This window comes from Mastigoproctus giganteus, chromosome 5 (assembly GCF_048544385.1).
Source record: "Mastigoproctus giganteus isolate SK-2022 chromosome 5, ASM4854438v1, whole genome shotgun sequence".
NCBI classification, from domain to species: domain Eukaryota; kingdom Metazoa; phylum Arthropoda; class Arachnida; order Uropygi; family Thelyphonidae; genus Mastigoproctus; species Mastigoproctus giganteus.
The window spans coordinates 186,486,027-186,512,397 of NC_143579.1; positions in this window are offsets into that span (position 1 = coordinate 186,486,027).

The window sequence follows — 26,371 nt, forward strand, 5'->3', positions numbered from 1 at the left end:
CTCCTACTTCTCGTTTCTCACCACCAGAGTAGAATAGCATAACCGCTTCGTTAGGTGCTGGTGGTTGGATGATCATCGTTCCAGACCCGGTGAGCCTTAATTCGGATAATGCCGCGATTGATACCTTGCACCTAAGTAATTCTTGGACAATGATTTCCTTTTGTCCAACGTGGTGCCCCGTTCGAACATTCCATTCGCCAATGTTAATTGCCCTTTTCGGCATAGTAAGCTTATTGCTATGGCCAGTGGTTCACTTTACACCAGTACCCTGGGTTCCCAGTGCTGGCGCATCGGCTACCCCGGATGCGGTAACATTGTTGTAAGAGCTTGTTCTGTGGCCAGTGGTCCACTTCACACCAGCACCCTGGGTCCCCAGTGCTGGCGCATCGGCTACCCCGGATGCGGTAACATTGTTGTAAGAGCTTGTTCCGAATTTCATGCGGTTTCTTGCCTAGTTTCCCCGGTTTCCCGGTTCTGGTCATTTCGGCAGGATGACCACCCTCCTCCTTTCGCAGCCGGGCTTGGGACCGTCCATGGCGGAGTTAAGTGTTTTAAGTGTTTAACAACTGCTTAATTTTAAATTTTACTTTGTATAGATTTTACACATTAAGTATATACAGAGGTTTGAGGAAAAAAAAAAAAAAAAAAACAATCATTGCAGATAAAAACTTGATAATACTCCAAAACAAAAACACAAGTTTAATTTTCAGCTTTTCAAGAACAGGTAATGATCCTCGTCTTAACCTTTTAACAACTGTTTAATCTTAAATTTTACTTCCGAATATATTTTACACATCAACATATACAGGGGTTTGAGAAAATAACAATCATTGTAGATAAACTAGATAAGGCTTCAAGCACACACACACACACACACACACACACACACAGGTTTAATTTTTCAGCTTTTCAAGAACAGGTGGAACTTTGGTCAAGAAAAAACTTTAAGAATGCAGATAATTTAATTACTGTGGATAGAGAGATATGTGTAAAAATAAACTGTTGACGATAGAAATATATTTCTGTATAGCTTTTTCAAGGGGAAAATATCCATTATAATTCCAAAGAAGAGCATATAACCAGAATAAAATCGAATTGCCTAGTGCTCGATATTCACCAATTAGTTTTGAGAAAATAACATAATCATTGCAGATAAAGTTGACAAGACTTCAAGCACACACACTTAGCAACGGTTAAATTTTCTTTGGAATAAATTTTACCAACCAACATTGCATTTTACCAACCAACATTGCATATAAAACTTGATAAGACAGTTATTTGGTTATTTTTATTTATTTTATCTTATTATTATTTTTTTAGGAGCATTAGCAACTAAGGCCATATTGCTCCCGGGATATGCGGTGGTCTAAGGCCATATTGCTCCCTGGATGTACATTCCCTGACCTTTCCGTATTTGGTGGTGACGGGCTCGAACCCCGGTCTAATCAAGAAGCGTGTGCTACGCACTGCTGTTCCTGCCCGCCTGGCTGCGGAGGCGCCTTGATAAGACAGACACACAGGTTTAATTTTTCACCTTTTCAGGAACAGGTGGAACTTTGGTCAAGAAAAACTAAGAATATAGATAATTTTATTTTCAGGTCTCAGCAACAGATGGAAACAGTAAGGAATTTTTTTATTTTTCGGGGAAAAATCTTTCATCCCGCAAGATTTTCCATCCCGCACATAAATAAGGTGGCGCATCTGCGACGCTTCCGGCGGCCGGCGGCGCTCCCTACACACACCATAAACACTCCAAACACCCACACACCATAAACGTTCCAAAATAAACCCTCCCAACATACAACTTACCTGTTAAGACCCATAATGCATTGCTACGTAATTAACGTCAAAATTATTCACGATGACGTCACAACCAATAAACAGCATAGCCCCGAGGAAATGCAGATTGACGCCAACCAGACATCTCCCCGAAAAATAGATTGCAATTACACTGTATAATTCTGAAATTACAACTAACGCCATCTATTGAGAGAAAACAAGACTTTTATTCCCAAATACCATTTACCGCCACCCGCCTGAAGCGTCGCAGACGCGCCACCTTTTTTGTGTGCGGGATGGAAAATCTTGTGGGATGAAAGATTTTTCCCTGAAAGATAAAAAATTCCTTACTATTTCCATCTGTTGCTGAGGGGTAGAAACATGTGTACCGTATTTCTCATTCGCAAAGGATTCTGGATCAATTTCGTTCAAACCCCATCCTGATAGACTGTCGTAGTCTTGTTTCGGTCTCTTAGTGTATTAGATCTCTCCTCTATTACACTAATGTTTCATTAGCATTTCTACATTTTCTCAAAGTTCTTACACACTGTTCAGCCATTTTTACACTTCTTAAAACCTAGAATGGTTTATTAAAATTGAAGCAGATAAAGTTAAAATAAACAGACATCGATAGCTTTCAGTCATATGTTGCCTTTCTTCAGTCGAAAAACTTTAGTACAAAAATTAATAAAGAATTCCCGAAATGGGGGTCATGCGAGGTGAACGGGTGCTGGCAACAATTATCAGTTGGAAAATTTGGGCAGCATACGTTTTATATACAGGGTTTTATATACAGGGTGGTCGTAGTAAACCGGTAAGAAGCTGATTCTTCATGAAAAAATAAGTCGAAATTGCAGATTAAAATTTTTTCATATGTGGCGTCGTTTTTGAGAAAATCGACTAGTTGAGACTTGATTAAATACCGTTCAGCGGATCTGGTTACCGATCACTATTTACTCTTCTGTTTACAGTGTCCAGTGCGTACACAGGATATGTAAATTAAAATGAGACGCGATATTTCCTTTTGATAATTTCCTTTCATTAGTTTCAGAATTGTTGCTCTTTGTGTTGATTACAAAGCTGAGCTTTTCTCACTAGATTATCTTGAAGCCTTTCCAGTGTGTTTCGAGTTTTTAACGTTTCGAGCACCAGTACAATCCTTTCCTTCAATTGTATAGGACTGATGTCTTCAGAATACAGGATTGCTTTGACATTACCCCATAAGTAAAAGTCTAAAGGAGTCAAATTCGGCGACCGTGGTGGCCAAGCGATTGTTCCGATCCAACGTTCGGGTCGCTCATTTAAAAAGTTCCTCACTTCTCGAATAAAATGAGCTGGGCAGAAGCGGATTAAGGTCGACTGAGGCCCCGGGCGCAGAAGAAAATATTGGGCCCCTTAAAAAGAAAAAGAGAGAGACGGGGAAAATAAAAATACATGTTAACCATTTTTTTAAATAAATAAAAAATATTATGTACTATTAATGTTTTATTTCCAATAAAAATATTATATTATATTCGCGTCTTTTTTTAATTTGTCTTTTTTCAGCCCCTGATAGATGTCGTTTCATTTTTCTAGCTACCATTAGTAGCCTATCAATGAAAAGAAAAATATAAAATTTAATAGTCTGATGATTAGAATATTAGAGAAGAGATTTTTCGTTATAGTGCAATAAATTTAACCCCGGGGGCTCACATCTGGTGAGTATGGGCTTGGCAAACCCAGGGTCCTGAGCTGGATATCATCATTCTTCTCTTTCTTGGTGATTCCTTTCTACTTCTCTCTCTCCCTCTCAGGGGGTAACTTGGGAATTTTTTTTTTTTTTTTTTTTTTTGGCTGGTGCAGAATAAGCCTTAGGCTTCCTTGTACCATATGGCCATTAATAATAATAATAATAATAAATTAATGATTAATTAAAATTCAAAGATTATTCATAAACCACAAAAATCCAGCCGCTGATGTAACAACAGGAATTAATTTTATTTTAATATAATTTCAACAATTTACGATATACGCGTATTTGCGTATATCGTAAGTCTGCACTGCAGGAGAACCTTTGTAAGTACAAAGGAGAAAATACGATTCTATTCCTCTGATGGGCGGTAGCGCAGCCGCACGGGGCCTATGCAGCGTAGTATGTGCATAGTATGCAGCGTAGTATGTGCATAGTATGCAGCGTAGTAATGAAATAATGAAAATAAGCGAATATAAACATACTATCAGGTTTTACCACCGATTGTAAACTTGTACGTAATTAAAATTGCACATATGGAACCAAACTTGTTGTCATTAGAAAAAAGTGTAAAGTTGGGGTTTTGGGGCCCCTTCAGAAGTCGGGGCCCAGTGCGCCCGCCGTTAAATCCGCCTCTTGTAAGGTATGTTGGTGTCCAACAGCTTCTGGGATTTCTCCCATCTCCGCGGGTGTGCGTTGTATCGGGTCAGAGATTTGAAGGTGTGTTGGGTCATGTGCAGTATATTGTGTTGTGCCCTTTGTTCTTGGCGCATATGACCCGCGTAGTCCATGCGCAATGAAACCTCAATACAAACCAAACCAAGCCCTTTGTTCTTCCGGTCTATTAGCAGCGAAGACCCTAGTGGGACCCGACGTTATCACACCATGCCACGGCTGACTGGGTCCTGCCATCTACTCTCCTGGGATTTCAGTGGCTAAGACCAGATTTGAGAATGAAATGATCGCTGTTTCTTGAGCAACGGTTGTAATTTTAACAGTTAGTCGGTCTCAGGCGATAGCAAGGTTTTTTCCCCCAGACCTGGGGTTTTTTCGTCCAGAAAACAGGCAAATCGACCAGAGAACACACGCAATTTACAGACAAAACTATATTATATTCGTAGATTATATTATATTGGTAGATGTAATCATTTACAGGGGACCCTAATATCATAATTTTTGTAATTTTAGCAGAGGTTGTTCGCTGATAAGTTGTTCTGGGGCAATAATTTTGATGTATAATTTTATTTACACCCATGGGGTGTAAATAAAATTATACGAGCATGAAAAAAAACGTTGTGTAAGAGAAAAGTAAGGTGGGGAGGCAGAAGACTGGAGGGTAGGAAACAGAAGGAAGGGACTGACAGGGAACATGGGCTCTGCAGACAATGCTGCTTGGCACCTATGTAGGCGTCACCTACAAGCGTATATCGCGTATATGTAGGTTGATTTGATTGATTTGGTAGTTGTTGGCGCATCGGCTTCTGTGGCCATATTGCACCTCCAAAGGTTTTTGCAGTACAGTGATCCAAGCCCGAGGCGGGAATCGAACCCGCGACCTTTGGGTTGCCGGGCAGGTACTTTACCCACTCGGCTAGCCCGGTCGGCCGTATATGTAGGCGTCACCTACATAGGTGCATAGATGACGAAGCACTGGGTCCATACATAGGCGTCAACTATTACATGAAGAAGTACTGGGTCCATATATTGGCACGTATGTAGGCGTCACCTACATAGGTGCATAGATGACAAAGCACTGGGTCCATATATAGACGTCACTTATTAGATGACGAGGCATTTGGCCCCTATGTATACGTCACCTATTAGATGACGAGGCATTTGTCCCCTATGCAGGCGTGACCTCTTAGATGACAAGGCATTTGATACCTATATAGGCGTGACCTATTAGATGACGAGGCATTTGATACCTATATAGGCGTGACCTTTTAGATGACGAGGCATTTGATACCTGTATAGGCGTGACCTATTAGATGACGAGGCATTTGGTCCCTGTGTAGGCGTCACACATTAGATGACGATGCACCGGATCCATATATATATAGGCATCACTTGTTAGATGACGATGCATTTGACCCCTATGCAGGCGTCACCTATTAGATGACGAGATACTTGGCCCCATGTAGGCGTCACCTGTATTAGATGACGAGTAAACTTTTAGAGTCAAATTATTGATTCTGCTGAATGAAAGGGTAAAATTAGAACAATTCTAAGTTTTATAAAAATTCTTGGAAATATATCGTTACTTGTATCTTTCTTGTACCCATCAACAATCAATTTCTTGTGTCAAATTTCTTCTAATTCCTTGACATACAGCTCTCTAAATCGCCACAATCTTCTTATTCTTATTTTCTTCTTCTTATTCTTATTTTCTACTTCCCCACCCACGTTTTATAACACGTTCCTATTCCGTTTGCTTTCCTCCCCAAGTGTTCCGCTGTAGAGCAATGTTCTATATTATTAAAGCCGCCGCCTGTATTACCTCATTTTTCATGTAATATTGACTGTTACTTCATTATGTAAGGGGCTGTCTCCCTCCCCAAAAAACTTGGGGAGAGAGACAGCCCCTTACATACTGCCCGTCGATGTTGTCTACAATGCTACAACAACAGGGCAACTATTGCTGTTCACCCAGGAAACAAATTGTAACAAAAAATTTTAAACGTTTGCTTTTTACAAAGAGTTAATTACTTTACCTTAATCCGCTTCTGTTAGTTAATGACTAATATGACTAACAGAATCGGATTAAGGTCTATTAGTTAATGACTAACAGAGGCGGATTAAGGTCGGCTAAGGCCCCGGGAGCAGAAGAAAATATTGGGCCCCTTAAAAAAAAAGAGAGAGACAGGGAAAATAAAAATACATGTTAACCATTTTTTTAAAAAAATAAAAAATATTATGTACTATTAATGTTTTATTTCCAATAAAAATTTAATATAATATATGTATTATATTATATTCGCGTCTTTTTTAATTTGTCTTTTTTCAGCCCCTGATACATGCTTCATTTTTATAGCTACCATTTCTTTTCATTGATAGGCGGTAAAGCCTATCAGTGAAAAGAAAAATATAAAATTTAATAGTCTGATGATTAGAATATTAGAGAAGAGATTTTTCGTTATAGTGCAATAAATTAATGATTAATTAAAATTCAAAGATTATTCATAAACCACAAAAATCCAGCCGCTGATGTAACAACAGGAATTAATTTTATTTTAATATAATTTCAAGAATATACGATATACGCGTATTTGAATATATCGTAAGTCTGCACTGCAGGAGAACCTTTGTAAGTACAAAGGAGCAAATACGATTCTATTGCTGTGATTAGCGGTAGCGCAGCCGCGCGGGGCCAATGCAGCATAGTATGTGCATAGTATGCAGCGTAGTAATAAAATAATGAAAATAAGCGAATATAAACATACTATCAGGTTTTACCGCCGACTGTAAACTTGTACGTAATTAAAATTGCACATATGAAACCAAACTTTGTGTCATTAGAAAAAAGTGTAAAGTTGGGGTTTTGAAGGGCCCTTCAGAAGTCGGGGCCCAGGGCGCGCGCCCGGTGCGCCTGCCGTTAAATCCGCCTCTGGAGCTGGGGCACCGTCATGCTGGAAAATCATAGTTCTAGTATCCAGAGAAACATTTTCTAATAGTCAGGGTAACTCTTTGCATAAGAAGTGGAAGGACGATGCACCCCTTAAATTATCTGGAAGGAAATAAGGTCCCACTATTTCTTTACCGATTATACCAGCCTAGACGTTTACGCTCCACCTTTCATGAAATTGCGTTTCAACGATAACGTGAAGATATAAGTGCCCACCAATGCGTATTATGTACATTGAATATTTCGTGTCGTGTAAATTTGGACTCATCAGTCCATAAAATTCGTGATAAAAATTGTGGATGCATAAGTAACCAATGGCAGAAAGCCATTCGTGGAACAAAACCAGGAGCTCTTAGTCCTTGCACTCTCTGGACGTGAAACGGATGCATCCTGCTTTCAAGTAGTACGCGAATATTTGTTGACCTGCTAATGCTATGCCGAGAAGAAAGATCTCTCGTACTAAGACGAGAATTATTACTGACATCCGTCATAATTTCTTATTCTGTATTATTATTATTATTATTATTATTATAAGTCATATAGTGTAAGGAAGCCTGAGGCTTATGCTACATCAGCCAAAAAAAAAAAAAAAAAAATCCGACTTACACTGAGAGAGAGAAGTCGTCGACGACGTCCGCGATTTTGATGCCGAGAATGGAAGGAACCACAGTCGGACAGAGTTTGCTCTACTCTTTGAATTACTCGTTTGTCTGGATAATGGCAGAATATATTAGTATTAAAATATACAATACCATACAATGTATGGTATTGTATACACAATACACACATAAATACACAATACCATACAATGTATGGTATTGTGTATTTATGTGTGTGAAGACATGCATTTATGAAGACTAATTTTAAAATGCATTTTTTAAAAAATCTTTTATTGTCATCAAAGTTTAATTATATTTACAATTTGTATATTCTATTTTTGAAAAATGAAGAATAGAACAGTAGTACCTTGTACATACCACAAAAACCGTGATATATCCTTTTATGACCCATAAAAGGTTTTTAGAAATTTAGAAAAAGGTATACAGGATTTTAGAAATTCTTGATGAACTCTCACAAATTAAACATTTGTTTGATGTGAGAAAGCAAATTACCTTACTATAGAACACTATAGTAAGGTAATTTGTAGAACACTATGCCATATATGTAGTTTTCTATTAGTCTTTCACAGCATTATGTAAGTTTAATAATAATAGTTTGAGACAGCCAATCTATCCTTCAGATCTTATCTTTGAATTTTAAATAACTTATGTTTTTGATCTCTTTTGTGGTTTTTTTCATTTTGCAAATGTTTTATAGTTGAAGGGAACTCCCCTTTCCAGAATTTGTTGTCTTATTTTTGATTAGTTTAGAAGTTTGAATTTTAATGGCATAAACGGAAATTTCAGTATTAATTACTTCATCCAATTAGTATTTTCTAGTTTCACTCATACAGGTAAATATAATGGCAACAGTAAAATTTAAAGGTAATCTCTTTAATAGTATTAATTTTATTTACTTCTTTTTCTTTTTACTATGCTTTATAAAACAAGAGTGTATATTACTTGTATATACTGAAATTAATGATGGAATGAATTAGATCTCTGTTAATATGCATAGCTAACATTGTTCAATATTAAAATTAAATGGCAGATAACTTTGGTAATATAAAAAACTTTCCTGTTCATTTTAGGTGTTATTTCTGACTATTATTGTCAAGAATTTTAATTATTATGTATACCTGGGTTTTTCTGGAATAACTAAAATTTTTGAGCTTACTTTCAAACATGGGATCTCTCTCTTTATTAATTAGGTAGCAACTGTACTTTTAACCAAACTGTGTTCCCCCATCCCTGCCTTCAAAACTTCTGACTATACTCTGTAAAAATTGCGTTTGTAGCATGATTAGCATTCCTTGCTTTAAAAACGGCTTAAATGCACTAAATATTTATTTAATATAGAGTTTTGTTTATTGTTTGTTCATTTGTAGATGGTGTAAGATAAACCCTCCAAGAGTTTATTTTACAACACCTACTTATTCTGCTGTGAAAAATCCAGAAAAACAGAATATATATGACAATAGCAAATTCAGCTTTACTTAACCTAAATCCCCAATCTGTAAACTGTAAAACTAAACTAAAGCTAAGTAGCAAACATTTCACATGTTATAGACACCCATTTGGACAATGGTAACAAATGTGGTAATGTGTGTGATATATAACTGCCCTTGTTTTCAATAATACAGCCACTTACTTACGCTTTATGTATTGACATATTTAAATTAATTCTAGCTCAAATCATGGTGCAAAGAGTATATTATTATTATTATTATTATTATCAGCCATATGGTGCAAGGAAGCCTGAGGCTGCACCGGCCAAAAAAAAAAAAAAAAAAAAATTTCCCTATTACCTTGAGAGAGAGAGAGAGAGAGAGAGAGGAATCACCAAGAAAGAGAAGAATGATGATATCCAGCTCAGGACCCTGGGTGTGCAAAGCCCATAGTCAATGCATCCTTCATCCCATTGTAGATTTCCAATTTTCATACAAAATTTTTATTCCCTTAAAAATGTTCAAAACTTTGTGATAAGTATTAACGCTTAATACAGTAGACCTTACAGTTTATAGGAGTTGAATTCTGTGGACGTTCATAAATGGAAAATTATGGGTAGTGAGGTTATTGGGGGAGGTGACAAGATGCCACTAATATATTCTTTGTAATACATTATGGCAGTTTGTTTTGTTCTTCATCAGAAGGAAGCAAAGTTTCAGCATTAATGATGGCATTGTACGAAGAAGCAGATAAGAAAGCTTTTGTTAAAGATTTTTATGGAAGGGAACTGCTGTTGTATTTGTATGGCACCAAATTGTTGACTCATTGTGCCTGTAGTATTAAAATTTCCCGAATGCAGATGTTGGTATACAATTTCAATAGCTGTCACTTATGTAGGGGCTTACATCTGGTGAGTATGGGCTTGGCACACCCAGGGTTCTGAGCTGGATATCATCATTCTTCTCTTTCTTGATGATTCCTTTCTACTTCTCTCTCTCTCTCAGGGTAATTCAGATTTTTTTTTTTTTTTTTTTTTTGGCCGGTGCAGCATAAGCCTCAGGCTTCCTTGCACTATATGGCTGATAATAATAATAATAATAATAATAATAATAATAACGACGATTGGGATATCTCTGTCTCTGTAATAACTTGTTACAGCAGAAGCGTTTCCAGCACATGCAAGGAATGCAAGGAGCATGTCCATGTATTCGCGATTACTGTACCTTGCTATATCGATGGGGTGATAGAAATTGATAGTGAATACTGACAATAAGTAAGATACTAAGACTGATCATAACAAATGATGACATTGTATCATAAACAAGCCAAGTTGTGACATTGTATATAAACAGAAGAGTAAATAGTGGTCGGTATCGAGAACCGCTCAACGGTGTGCACGTACTCAACGAATTTTTAAAGTCAATTTTATCAAAAATTAAACCTCATATGAAAAAAAATTATTCTGCAATTTTGACTTATTTTTTATGAAGGATCAGCCTCTTTCCCGTTTGTACCACAAATTGCAGACCACAAAAAAAAAAAAAAAAAAAAAAAACCCCAACTTTTTAGGTTTTGGCCACGATTTCGAGCAATGTCGCCTCTGTGCGACGGTAAATCCCAATTCGTATGGCCGTAGTCGATGTAGTCAGAAAAAGTAAAGGGCTAAAAAAAGTTCTGGGTATTGATCTTCAAAAGGTCTAGGACACCTTTATTCGCCTATTGAGCTATACATGGTACTAAGAGTGCTAAAGCACGTTGCCGACGATAGTTTCCATAATTCCAGGACTGACTTCAGTTGTGTACACTCAGTGATCACTGAATGACAACCACCTCACTCGTAAAGAACTTTGCCTACACTAGAGCAATGTTAATTTGCATCTTGTCGTGCAAGTGAAAGTGATAAAGTAGCAGTTATGGATCTATGGACTCATTATGCGTGATGGCCACTATCCGGGCAAGTGGCAATAGTTGCTTAATATGGGGCGTGTTTTCTGGCAAGAACTAGGACCTTGGTGTCTATTGGACCAACATTTCACCAAGTAAGGTGTTCCGGAAACTTACAGAAGACTATGTGCACCCTGCCATGATGCATTTTCCCCCCAACAGAAAGTGTGTTAAAAGGCCCGGACTGTGCAAGAACACAATCCTATGAGCTTATGTAGCATCAGCGAAAAGAAAAAAAAAAAAAAAAAAACAATTTCACACAACCATTCCCTCTAAAAGTTTGTCCACTTCCTCCTTGAATTTATTTAAGCTATCAACTTCCACAATGACAGATGGAAGTTTGCTCCAGCAATTAACCACTCCCTGGCTAAAGGCAAATTTCCGCACATCTATTCTACAACTGTCTTTCTTCAATTTGAATTTATGCCTCCTCAGTTCGTAATTTGAGGAAGCAGAAGAATCCCATCAGAATTTAGCGTGCTCAACCCACAAAGGCCGTATACACCTCAATCAGATCACCATGAAATTGCCTAGTCTGCAGCCGCTGCAATTTGCAGAACTTGAGCCTTTCTTGGTAAGTGGACCCCTTCGTTCCTCCCACCAAACTTGTTGCCCTTCTCTGTACACGCTCAAGCAACTCTACATCCTTCCTAAAATGAGTCCTATACCTGTACGCAGTACTCAAGGCGAAGCCTGACTATTGCCCTATACAAAGGGATAATCACCTTTTCTCTGCTAGCAAAATTCCTGTATGTCATTGACATTACCCCTTGAACTGCTCTGGCAGCCTGTCTGCATTGCTCAAAAAATTTCATTTTTTTTGAGCAATGCAGACCTGGCAGAACAAATGCTACTTCAGACCTTTCAGGACAAATGTACTGCTACCGACAAGGGCCCAATCACCAAGAAATTTATACCTTATGTGAATGCCGTATTTTCCAAATCTACAAATTAGTTTTCTCCTGGTCTTCATACCACCTACCTCATTACTGCACATGGATCAATAAACCATATACTAACATCCAAAGGCATCATTGCAACCCCTACTGTGCATGTGGTGATATAGAAGACTGGAACCATCTAGTATATACTTGTCAACGCTATGAGGACCTCCGCAGCATCCTGTTTACTCGTATATAAGATAACCCTCAAGGAAATGAACACTTATTCATCACAGAAGAAAACTACTACTTTGAGTTTACCAAGTTTGCACACGCCCTCTTCACAAGACGGAGCACCTTATTGCCAACACAAAAGAGGAACAACCCAAACATCTGATCCTTACCTAACTGGCCAACCGATCTTAACCTGGATAGGATCAACTGGCGTACAGGCCACCTGATTCCTCAGTGGAACTTACACGCAGCTCTCTTGCCTTGTCTTATTTATCGTCCTTCCCGGGTTCCCCTTTCACCTGATGGCGCTTATTGCTCCATTGATAACCTGGAGGATGCCTTCGCCTACATCCTCCATATTTCTAGCTATACCCTCCTTTCTTGCGTACACTCTGTACTTCCCCGACTCTACCTTTTTTTTTTTTTTTTTTTTTTGTCTCCGTCGAGGAAGCTCTGGCGACCCTGGCAGAGACAAGCCAGAGAATAATGGGCAGCCTGGCTACCTCCTAGTGGCGTGTGTGGGCAACGTGGAGTTCCACCATGCGCCAAATGCCAGGACACAACAGAACCTAACGCGATATGTCATATACAACACAACACTTTTCTGGCATTTACGGTAGTTCTGTATTCCTTCACAGCGAACATATGGTGCAGACGTGGGAAACCACAGGTGGCGCCTGACCCTAATACTATGCACACTATGCCTCTCCAACATGCTGCTGCAGAAAACAATCATCCAATAAATCCACAAAAGTCTTACTAGTGTGTGAGTGACGAACCCACAAGTTCCAGTCAATATCTGGGAAGTAAAATCCCACATTATAAGACATTCTGATAATGTCTTATAATGGGTTCGAGTCCCATTGATGACGTGAGGAATTTTTATGGGCCTTTTTAATAACGTGGCTGAGTTAGTCGGTCTCAAGTGAGAGTAGCATGGTTTTGTCCCGGAAACTCGAGTTTTTCGTCCAGAAAACAGAAAATTTACCACAGAACCATATTATACAGTTTGCAGGCAGTATGTACGAGGCAATATGGTCTTAGTCGCTAATGATCCTAAGACCCCAATACAACAACAACAAAGATACGTCATATTATTATTATAATTAGGCATATGGTGCAAGGAAGACTTAAGTCTTTTGCTGCACCACCCAAAAAAAAAAAAAAAAATCTAAGTTCCCTGTCAATATCACAGAAGTAGAAGAGAATCACCAAGAAAGAGAAAAGTGATGATATCCAGCTAAGGACCTTGTGTGTGCTAAGCCCATAGTCACCAGATGTGAGCCCCCTAGGGGATCATCAATTTTAAAATGAACAAATCATTAAAACTGAAATCATAACAAGTAACAAGCAAAGCCAATCAACTGCTCCCAATTCTCTTCATTGTGACATATTAGCATTGTTGTATTATTTGAACGTGCCTGTATTGCAATGTTCTTTTAAGTTGTTTCCATTTTACGTTGAAACTCAGATTGTGATAAAGCTACTCTACTTGCTAAGCAAATTGCATATATATTTATTGAATTGAAACTAGAAAGTGAAGATGGAGTATCTCAGACGTATCTGTAAGTACATTTTATGAATTTTTATTTAAATGTTTAAAGTTTGAAAAACTGTAACCGTACTTTGCAAATGTTATTTTTGCCTAGTTTTATTCTGCTGTTAGTACCGAGAAATTTAGCCATTGCTATATTATTTATTTGAATAATTAATAAAAGGTACTTTAAGACTTACTATAAATTTTTTATCAATAGTATTACATTATTGGGCCACGAGCATATAAAATATATTTGCGATGGTTATATTGGATCGGAATAGCGTTTCTGCATATCTCTAGTTTGTTCTGTAATTTTAATTTAAAAAAATTTGAAATTTTATAAATTTTATGCAGGTCTTCCTGTAGTTATTTATTTTTTATTGCAAATATTGCTTATATGTGGTTGTGACTATAAAGCGGTATCTCGGCTGGATTAAGTCAATGCAAGATACAGTTGTGCAGACATAGAGGTGGACGCGTTGGACCGCACCCATTTACTGGGTTCTGGGGGAGGAGGGATTTTCATTTGTGGTTCTTATTTTAACTCAACCAAACTAGAATTCCAAAATTTCCTTTGATCTTGTCATATAAAGAAAAAAAAAAAAAAAAACTAAACAACTTCTCTTCCGAAACGTCTTTTGCTTTTGCTTTCCGGTTGTACAATGCAATGAGGATCGTGCTTGAGGACATTATTATTAGACAAGTTTAATTCGGAAATATTACTTTAAGATATTTAAAATCTAGGAACATTGGTATTATTGTAGAATGAAAAATGGAGAGAAACGAACTGAATTGATTAGCAGCGTTGATTGCAGAAATGTAATAGCTATTTAAATACGGTATTGGTTTTGACAGGGCCGTGCCTAGGCATTTTAGAATTAGCATTAGCATTAGTAGAGGCATACGATGCAAGAAAGCAAGCTTATGCAGCATCAGCCAAAAAAAAAAAAAAAACCCTTCCATTTAACCTCCCCATTCGTTCCAAATGCCTGTCCAGCCTTAAATATATTTAGGCTATCAACTTCCACAACAAAGGATGGAAGTCTGTTCCAACATTCAACAACCCACTGGCTAAAGGCAAGTTTCAGCACATCTATTCTACAACTGTCTTTCCTTAATTTGAATCTATGTCCCCTCAGGTTCTTAATCTGAGCAAGAGGAAGAATGCATCAGCATTCAGCTTGCTCAACCGTGCCAACCTTTGTATCATCTGCAAACTTGGACATTAATCCTGATATACCTTCATCAATATCATTGATGACTACACAAAACAACGATGGGCCCACCACCGAACCCTGGGGAAAACCACTAATAACATTTGTCCACGAAGAGCAGTGTCTGTTGATTACCACACTCTGTCGTCTCTCACTCAACCATCCATTTATCCATTGCAGCAATTTACAAATGCTATACCTCTCTAATTTGTACAGCAGTCTTCCATGCGCAACAGTATCAAAAGTCTTCCTGAAATTCAAGTATATGATATCAAAATTATTTTTGGCATTCAGTTCCTTTGTGACCACATCATAGTATTGAATCAAAGTTGTCAGACAAGACCTCCCTTTAACAAATCCATGGTGTGTCTTAACTATTACTGCAGCAACAGTATCAAAAGTCTTCCTGAAATTCAAGTATATGATATCAAAATTATTTTTGGCATTCAGTTCCTTTGTGACCACATCATAGTATAGAATCAAAGTTGTCAGACAAGACCTCCCTTTAACAAATCCATGGTGTGTCTTAACTATTACTGCAGTCTTGTCTAGATGATCCCTCAATACTTCTTAACCAGTGATTTCATTATTTTTCCCCGGAACACAAGTTAAACTAACAGGTCTGTAGTTACTTGTGTCACCTTTTGAACCCCCCTCTGTGAATTGGTGTTACATTTGCACACCTCCAGTCCATGAAGACCTCCCCTGAGTCCAAGGAAAAATATGACTTAATTTAAATACATTTTTGGTACTCGTTATAACAAATTAAAATTGAGGTTATAAAAATGACAACCATGGTGGCGACCTAGATAGCGCTGGTGTGCCGAGCTTGGTATCTGTACAGTGGTAATTTTACTTCTCTGTGTGTACGACAAGGATTTTCGTCTTGCAAAAGCAAGATAATAAACGGATTGGAATAATCAAAACATAAAATCGAAAACGTTGGCAATTATTTAATCTTTTGGTGCCGGTTTCAGCTTTTAACCTGAGGTAAGAGCCTCGCTCGCCTCTGGTTTTGAGCAATGTTAGGCAAGGCTATTCCTCAACTCCAGCGTAGTCTGTTTCAAATAGTTAATCGCTATGCCAATCTTGCTAAACGGTAAATTCATTGGTATTGACGTGTTATTGCTAACTTTGTACTGATGAATTTTTCCAGTGATCAAAAGGTTTTGGTTTTAGGGATATCCCGCTTTTATTAATGTAAGATAGACACCTGTACAAAACCAAAATGTATAGCTATTTACAGTTTTCTCTTCAACTGAATCGTTAAAGTAGTCAAAATTTTAACTGCAAAAATATGCATAAAATCGAAGCATTATTTCTTGGTAAGCAGTACATACGTATTTACACTGTAATACATTTTTAGGAGGCACTTCATAATCTGAAAAATGCAAAAATATGCCAACCCATTTCATAGACTACATGATTTTATTGTTCTCTTCCGAAATCCACGCTATTTAAATATATTAAAAATGATTAATTGTCTATAATTAAAGAAAAGAGAACAAATATCACTGAATACTGTGAGAAACAGATAAATATATTCGGAGTCGTAAATAGGGGTGTGCTCACATCTGGTAAGTATGGCTTGGCAAACCCAGGGTCCTGAGCTGGCTATCATCATTCTTCTCTTTCTTGTTCTCTTTGTGATTCCTTTCTGCTTCTCTCTCTTTCAGGGTAACCTGGGAATTTTTTTTGACTGGTGGAGCATAAGCCTCAGGCTTCCTTGCTTAATAATAATCATAATAATCACCTGTACATTGTTGGACCACCACTTTAGTCTAGTACAGCCTGTATACATCATGGCAAAGGGTGTACCAGTGTCTGAAATCAGCAGGTGGGATACAACACTATCAATCCACAAAAATCATGATCAGTTCTTGCTCATTCAATAGAGGTGGAAAATGCTCTCTGAGACTCTTGTTTCAGAAGTTCCCATAGATTTTCTATCAGGTTTAGATCTGGTGACTGTGATAGTCAGGGTATAGGTAATAGTTAGCCCTCAAATCATCAGGTGAACACCTGTATTCTGTGGTTGGAGCAGTTGTTCTAATCAACAGCTCTCTTTTTATGAAAGAAATGCTTGACCTTGGATGAAGATGATCACTCAGATCTGTTAAACAGCAATTGCCACCAACCTTGTCTGCTAATGAAATAAGTATACCAAAACCATGCCATGAGAAAGCACCCAACACCTTTACTGAACTGTCACAACCCTTAACAGTAGGAAACAAGTAGTCAGAGTTGTAAGCTTCCTTTGGTTGGCGCCAAATGTACACCTGTCAATTTGCTACAAATGAAGTATAGATGGAGTCATCGAAGCATATCACGTTCCAACAATGCTTGTGCTCTTTGACCAGTGGACATAATGGAATGTACGTTGTCAGGTGTGATGACTGGCTTGTGAATCACAACTCAGCCATGATATCCAGCTCTATGAAGTTCTTGACTAAACATGCTTCTCATGTTGTGTATTCAAATTCTTGCACAACTGCTGCTCGCTGGTTTTACTTTGCACATTGTACTAATACTCGAATTATCTGATTCTGGAGTATGCAGTTTTGCCCATTGTTGTCTTTTGCAGATGTCTTCCCTTTAGATTCCCATGCAGAAATGACCATATGTTCATCACAAAAGATTAATGAATTCAGCTGTCTTACTGACCAATACTCCTGCCAAACATGCTCCAATAATCATGCCCATTTTTAAATTTGCTAAGTGCTTTTTTTGACATGGTTCCAATAATTTTGTGTAGTTAGGTAGGGTTTGCTTTACAAACATTGAGGCAAACCTGGCCAAACTGCATGTATGATGATAAGTATGCTGGGATGTCATTTGTGTGTTATATGCCTTTGTCAGTGGCACCTAGATGTCACTGTTTATCACAACCTAATGCTTTCTGCAGACCTTAGTGTTTCCATTTTTTTTGTCCATTAGCTGTATATATATATATTTAATCTTCTACTGCTAGTATGGTGAATGGCTGACACCACTTTTAAAATTACATAAATGAAATGAAAACCTTTTTGTTACCTTTGCCCACCAATATTCACTAACTGATGTTATACAGTATTTTCAAGGGAAGTCAGTATGGTTGGTTTGAGGGAAAACTTTGTTTAACTAACCAGATAAAATAGTTTGTCAGTGTTACTGTTGAGTTGGTTGTTGGATATAATTTTGGCATTATTTATTTGTACTTTTGCAAATGTACATTATCCATTTAATGCAACTAGTGTTTGCATTTTTTCTATGGCAAATAAAATTTCAACTACCGAAACAACATAATTAAAGTGAACAATGTAAAACTATCTTTCCTTTCTTTTTCAGGCTTCCCAATTTTAATTTACAAAATCAGATATTTCATCTTGACCCACCTTAACTTGAGTATTACTTTGAGAGGTTTGTGAATAGAAAAAAGCTGGAACCACTGTAATATTTCCTAACCATTATAAGTTATGTTACATAAAACAATCAGCAGGAGTATCAAAAGTGAGCCTTTAACTCTCATAGAAACTTTGCCAAAGCTCTCAAGTGATTTTGTCCTATGATATAAATAAATTTTTTTTTTCTGTTTATACTCCAGCACGACAACCAAGTCAGTGGAGTTTACAATAAATCGTCAATACAAATATTTATCGTATTTAGTAGCCCCGGTCCATTCAAGGAACGCGTGCTATGCACTCTCGCTCCTGACCACTGGGCTACTCTTGTTGGTTTTTATTTACCGTTTCTGACACCCAAGAAGTAGATACTCGGCTAAAGCTTAAATTGTGATGAATTTTTTTTTTTGGGGGGGGGGGGGGGAGTTTGTGCAAAAGTCACAACAGATTTTCTTTAAAATAAATAAAAAGTGACTTGGAGCATTCAGGCTGTCAAAAAGAAGAAAACCTTTCTTTCTCATCAAAAAATTAGTGTTGCACCTGCTTATGGTATTTTGTGAGTGTACCTTATATATATACATGATATAGCAAACAGTAAACACCCATTTTATATTTTAACATTTGTATACTCTAATGACTAAAAAATCATATATTTTTAACATAATATATTGAAAATATTGGAAATCATAAACTGGACTGATCTTATATCTTGACAGTAGTGTCATTAGAGTGACTTCTTTCCCAAGTTATACAATCTCTATACATGAAATGGCAACTAAATGTTGCCATTTATTATTATTATTAGTCATATGGCGCAAGGAAGCCCGAGGCTTATGCTGCACCAGCCAAAAAAAAATTTCTGAATTACCCTGAGAGAGAGAAGTAGAAGGGAATCACCAAGACAGAAAAGAATGATGATATCCAGCTCAGGACCCTGGGTATGCCAAGCCCATACTCACCAGATGTGAGCCCCTGGGGTATTTGTAGCATCTGTTGAGAACTAGTAGCTATTTCTTCCTGGATTTTAGTTTTTCAAATCTTAAACTGTGGTCAGATGTGACTGATACACTCTGCCTTTCAACTTTCGCCACCAAATAATTTGAGCACAGCCAAATCTTGAAAGCATGGAGGCCAAGAAACATCCCCAAATGAAGAAATAAGATTCCTTGGAAAAATTTTTTAATTCCATAGAAATTCTATATTCCCTAATCATAACATTTCTGTAGACACTCTAGCTGTGGGAGAAATGGCTCCTACCTTGTAGAAATTGTTGAGGCAATATAATTAGGAACTTTTAGGATTCAGTCACAGTGCATTAACTGCAAAAACTTAGTGTCCAGTCAGGCCAGAGGATCATACATCACACCATAATGAAAATGAACCTTGTCAGATATTATCAGTTTATTTAGGATGTTTGGGTATTGATTTTTGAACTCTAAAAATCGGCTATGGAACTTTATGTGATTCAGTTTGTTATATTCCAACAGTTTTTGGATAACATCAATCTTGTTCGGATGAAAATTGCTTTGGAGTGATATTCTACTAGCACTTCTGTCTAAACTGTTGTGTTGCCATGCTGTATAATTGATCTCTGTGGGCTATGATTTACTGAATTAGTAACTTGCCATATGTTTTCTGGAGCTGTTATAGGATGCTTACATGTAACATGTGTCTTGCACTGAGCTCTTCATTTGCCATTTATTAACCCAAGTAAATATGAAATGATAAAGAGGATCATTGGGTTTGAAATTCATGACCAAACCTTTGTTGAGATTCCTGTTATGGGTGGAATCTTTCTTCACAAATAATTCAACATAACATGTGACTACAGTTTAACATTCCATTGTAGACTGGTACAAAATGGCAGGAAGCAAACCTCCAATAAATAAATGCTTTCATACCTTCTGCTGCTCTACCCCGTATATATATATATACAAATCAGGATAGCATTGGTATTACTATTACAATGGCCAAAGGATTGAAAGGGAACATATCAGCCATGGGACAAAATTAATCAAAAATTAAAATAAAATAAATCACTTACCGTATTTCCCCATGTATAAGATGCACCTTTTTTCAAAAAATTTGGGGTATAAAAACTGGGTGCGTCTTATACAGTGGTTGTAGATTTTTTTTTTACTTGCATTTCCCGCTTTTTCGCGCTTGTTGCGCTCATTGATTCACACTTGTTACCGGTATATTAGGTTATGTTTTGCCACGTTCTGCCCAGAAATGGCTTAGAAAAGATTTTCGTACAGTGCTGAATTCAAGTTAAAAGTGATCCAGTTTGCAAAAGTGAATGGAAATCGTGCTGCTGAACGTAAGTTTGGTCCTCCTCCAACTGTGGAAAACAATCCAAGACTGGCTATGGGAAAAAGAAACCCTACTGAAAATGCCACGGCAGAAGAAGGCCATTAGAGGCAAGTCAGCAAAATGGCCTGATTTAGAGAGGGAATTGAAGATATGGATTGAAGAGCAAAGGTTAATTGGAAGTCCTGTGTCCACAAAGATGGTTCAGCATGAGGCAAGAAGAATTACTGATGAAAAAGAAGCTACTGATTTCAAAGGAGGACACAATTGGCGCTTCAGGTTCATGAAATGGAATGGACTAAGCAGGCGTACATGCACCAGACTTGCCCAAAAGATGCCTGAAAGCTATGAGCAGAAGGTCCTTGAATTTCATCGTTTTGTCATTCAATGTCGGAAGAGACATCAGTTTGAGTTGGGACAGATTGCAAATATGGACGAAAGCCCCTTCAATTTGATGTCCCAAGAACTGTTGATAAGAAGGGGGTGAAAACTGTAACTGTGAAGACAAGTGGACATGAAAAGAGCCATTATACAGTTGTTTTACCTTGTTGTGCCGACGGAACCAAGCTGCCTCCTATGCTGATTTTCAAACGCAAAACAATGCCAAAAGAAGACATTCCTCGAGGAGTGATTGTCTATGTTCATGACAAGGGTTGGATGGATCGGGATGGGATGAAGATCTGGTTTGAGAAACTTTGGAGCAGGAGACCAGGTGGGCTCTTACGCAAACCTGCCCTATTGGTGCTTGATCAGTTCAGGGCACACATAACAAAAAACAAAGAAGATTGCTGCAGAACAAAAAACAAAACTTGCCGTCATACCTGGAGGCTTGACATCCCAGCTCCAACCACTTTGATGTCAGCATTAACAAACCCTTCAAAGCTGCCATGAGAGACGAATGGAACCAACGGATGAAGTCTTCTGGGGACAATTTGACACCAGCAGGAAGAGTGAAGAAACCAACTGTAGGAGAAGTTTGTACCTAGGTGAAAAGATCCTGGGATAATATCAAGATTGAGATCGTTGTCAAGTCATTTAAGAAGTGTGGCATTTCAAATGCCATAGATGGAACTGAGGACGAGGCAATATATGAAGACAGTGATTCGTCATCAGACACAGATGAAGACAAGCTAATGGATGGGAGTTTTGACAGTGATGAGTTGTATGAATTTTATGATGAATAAAATTTGAGTTCAATAACTTTCTGTAATACATTTTTTTTTTCAAATTTCGGGCCCCAAAATTAAGGTGCATCTTATACATGGGGAAATACGGTATATTAAAAAATTCTGCCTTTGGTCACCTTGAAATATAATTAATTCCATTTATCTACACCATACTGCCTGGAGGTAAATTTAATGTTATCTGGTCTATTTTTCCCTTACATTTTCTGGTTCTTATGTCACCTGCGAGTAAGAAGATACCATCCTAGCCTCCCGTGCCATTTTGCTTATAGCTGTTAGACCCTCAATACACCTCATTCAGATTTTTCTCTTCAAGATGTGCCAAGTTTTGTAGATTACACCTTCTAAGCCTTTTTCATTTAGATAACACTTGTTATTCCTCACCAATCTGGTTGTCTTTCTTTGAATACTCTCTAGACATTTTGTGTTTTTTTTTTTAGATTGGCATCCAGACCTGAATACAATATTGCAGGTGTGGTCTCATGTATATAAGAATAATGTCTTTTATTGAATACAATATTGCAGGTGTGGTCTTATATATAGAAGAATAATGTCTTTCTTATTTGCAAAAGCTGATAAATTACTAGGACACTAGTAATTAGTGACATGTTTACACAAATTATAAAATTTCATGTTTGTCTGTCAGTCTGTTTTGTAACTTTAAATCTTTCTTGTCCTAAATCAACCTGAAATCTTTCTCAACCTAATCTGTAGGTCATTTCTGCTTTTTTACCAGAGCTTGGAAGGAACATGTTCATATGAATTCATTCCTTTGAAGTAGTCCCTTTGATATCATCTTTAATTTGGAATATGTTAATACCTCTTCAAATTTGGGACTGAGTTTTTTTCCTGCATTAAAGGCTATGTATTTTTCAGTTGTTAGTTCGTCTTGCTGATTATATTTTATGATAAATGTTAATTTTATTTCACTTTAATTGTATAGTTACTCTGTACATATGAGCTTTGGCCCTGGTGGCACAACTTGAAGTAATTTAAAATGAGTGTACAGTTGTCCATTGGTTGTCCAAAACTGCAAAATACAAACTTGGTTCTCCTCCTCCCCAGATGGAAACAAAAGTTCTGTCTGTCCCTCTCAAACATATAAAGGTTTATATTAATTTTTATTCTCCTGAGCTTTCATGCCTGTATCAACAGAAAAGCCACATATAAGTGGTTTTCATGTTAGATCCAATTGGATTTCATTTGCATTTAACAGAAAATACAATGCAGTATCTGACAGCAATGATCTGTTTGATCTTTGCAAGTAGGAGAAGGATTTCATTATTTCTCTAATTATAATGATGATGTTAAAGCTGCAGTTGGATGTTATATTTGGGGTCTCAAGATCTGATTATAATATTCTATGAGTACTCTCATCATGCAGTAAAAAATGAAAATTTTTACACTGCAAAATCACATTCACATGTTTCGGAATTGTAAAATAAGAAATTCTAGAGAGGGCTCCCAGAGGACAACAATATTGATGAAGAGCACCAATTTGTCTGTATGAGTGGCTTAGAGAATGTGAAATAGACATCTTGGGAAGGGGTGGGAGTTTAACCAAAGTTTATAAGGCCTAAATGGATTCAATAAAATTAAGAAGAGAGAGATATTCTCCTTATTAGGAAGGATAAGATCTATGGGATGCAAATGTAAAATCTCAGAGTAACAGATGGCTGAACAGTATGAAATTTGTTTGGGCAGGATGTTGTAGATAACTGGAATAAATTAACTGTCAAGGTAGCAGAAGCAGTGAGTTTGATCAAAGCAGAATTAGATGGGCACTCTTTTGTGCTTGCAAAAGTATTATTGATTAGGGATTTTTTTGAAGATTCAGCTTCCTATCATCTTTTAGCCATTCTAATACTAAACTAAGGAAACACCCCAGATGTTATTATTTACATTTATGCTCATTTCTTCTTTAATTATATGATATCTATGTCAGCCACTACAGTGGACAGTGAGTAACCAGAAAGTTCATAGTGTATAGATTACATTATCTAACTGGTTTTTTATGTCACTGTTTTCTGGTCAGTCTTGCTATGAGAATGGGAAGGATAGCATTTAAGACACGTCCTTTATAAAAATAAAAATTTGTAGATAATGAATTTTGTTATGTGAGCCTTGAAAGGAGGGAAAAAAATGAAAATGAAATGATTTTATTCTCTGTATTAATATACTTTTCTGTCACCCTTAGTAATGACCAGGCAATATGAGTTTGTGATAGTAATTTGATGTTCTTGGTGCAGTCTGATGACAAGCAATCACACAGAGAGGAAATATAGATGGAGATGAAAGATATTCTTTGTCTATGATGTGTTCTCTCCAGGTATTGTATAATTTAATAGTCCAGAGGGATCCACTAAAAAAGGTAAACATAGTTTATTTATTGCATTTGATAATCTATATTCCTTTTGGTAGATAAAATTTTCTAAAACTTTTCTTCAGCTCCAATATATAAACAGTAACCTGTTTGTATATTACAACTGTAGCCTGTAACAGTAGTTCTAATATACAAACAGTAACCTGTTTGTATATTAGAACTGTTATAATGTCAGATACTACAATGTTGTTCATTAAAATTGATTTTGCATTAATTTCACTTTACAGTTGGGAGGAGAAAGAAGTTGAACCGATGGAGCATAATTTCTTCTTGGAGAGAGGTTGAAAATCTTCCAACAGCTGATCCAGGTTCTGTTCCACGACCTTGCTGCTTTTTGAAGGTGGCATTTAATCAAGAAGTTAGAGTAATGAGTTATTAGTAAGTTTAGTTAGAATTTCGTATATAATTTTTTAGAAATTCATGTGATTTTGCGAGTGCAACCCGCAAATGATTAATGCGGGTTGATTAGCTTATGATTAATGTAGGTAGATTAGCTTAAACATTGAGTGAGTTGTAGTTTTTTAATTCCAAAATGTGTTTTGTTATTGATCATTATGAAATAATTTAAAATAACAGTACAATTATTTTTTGTAGGGGGGATGGGATAAGACTCTTCATAAAAGCACCTCATATGCAAGTGGCATGGCATTCCTGTCAAAGTGATTATTTATCATGGAGTGATATGTTATTATGCTAGACCAGATATCCTGATTTTTTCCAGGATTAGCCCCAATTTTAGACTATTGCGCTGGTGCCCTGAACGTTTTTTTGTAACACATAATAGCCCAATTTTTTGAAATTTCAAATGTAATAGTTTGCTCAGAATTTTTTGTTATCTCTAATTGCAAAAATTCTATTTTAATTTGGAACTAGGTCTTCCAGATATGACTTTATAAGAGTTATTTGCAATACTAGTTTGTTTGTTTGTTATTTGGTTTTTAGGAGCATTAGCAACTAAGGCCATATTGCTCCGGGGATATGCGGTGGTCATTCCCTGACCTTTCCACATCCTCCGTATTTGGTGGTCACAGGCTCAAACCCCGGTCTATTCAAGAAGCGTGTGCTACGCACTGCTGCTCCTGCCCATCTGGCTATGGAGGCGCCGCAATACTAGTACTGGAAGAAATAATGATGCAAATTCAGCAAGAGCAAATTCTAAGAGAAAAAGTATCAGCCAGGCATATATTTACTATCCTTTTCTGTATTTATGCAGTGTTAGGTGGTGCAGATTTTGAATGCATCCACTGTTGCATTCCTGCACAGTCCCCATACTAAAGGTGGTATTCCACAAGGACAGACAATCTGTTTGTGTAGCGAGACAATCTGCTTTGGAATCGCCATTGATCTTTCAACAACTAGTTTGTTGAACTTTGTAATTTTGAAATGTATTGCATAAGACATTATTGATACATTCAAAAACTTGTTGGTTAAGTTTATACCAAGAGGTCAGTTGAATATTAAAAATATTTGTAGTATTGAAAGCATTTTTTTTTTCTTGCCAAGAAGCCACTCCAATTTATTGTAAATATTTTTGAATCTGCATTAAATGAAGTGTAATTTTATGCATTATGCATGTGGCATATTCAATTAGAAATTATTGAACATGGAATTTTCTGAAAAAGTGTATAACAGCATAGGTCATCAGATCAGTGAAATGCTTAAATTATATAATGAAGGAAAATTTGTTTCTCTTTGAGTGTTCTTTTGTATCCTCGCACCTGAACACTTGCTGTGGTGGCCTATAATATATAAATTATCTGTTTATACTGGGGAACGACTGCATGATCAGAGGGTTCACAAGATTGAGAGAATCCAAGAAACAGCACTGTATTTAGCAGTCACAGGCTTGAACTCTGGTCACTCAAAGCTGGGGTTCAAGCCTGTGACTGCTAAATACGATGCTGTTCCTTGTATTCTCTCTATCTTGTAAACTCCTCTGACCATGCGGTCATCCTGGAGTATAAACAAAAAATTCATTTTTTTTTAAGTGCTTGCAGAATTTTTACTGATCACAAATTTATAGTGAAGAAATGATGTAATTTAATAAGGATAAAATATCTTGTGAATACCTAGGAAAACAGGCAGAACCCTTCAATAAATTCAAATTGATGGAATGGTTGCTTTTA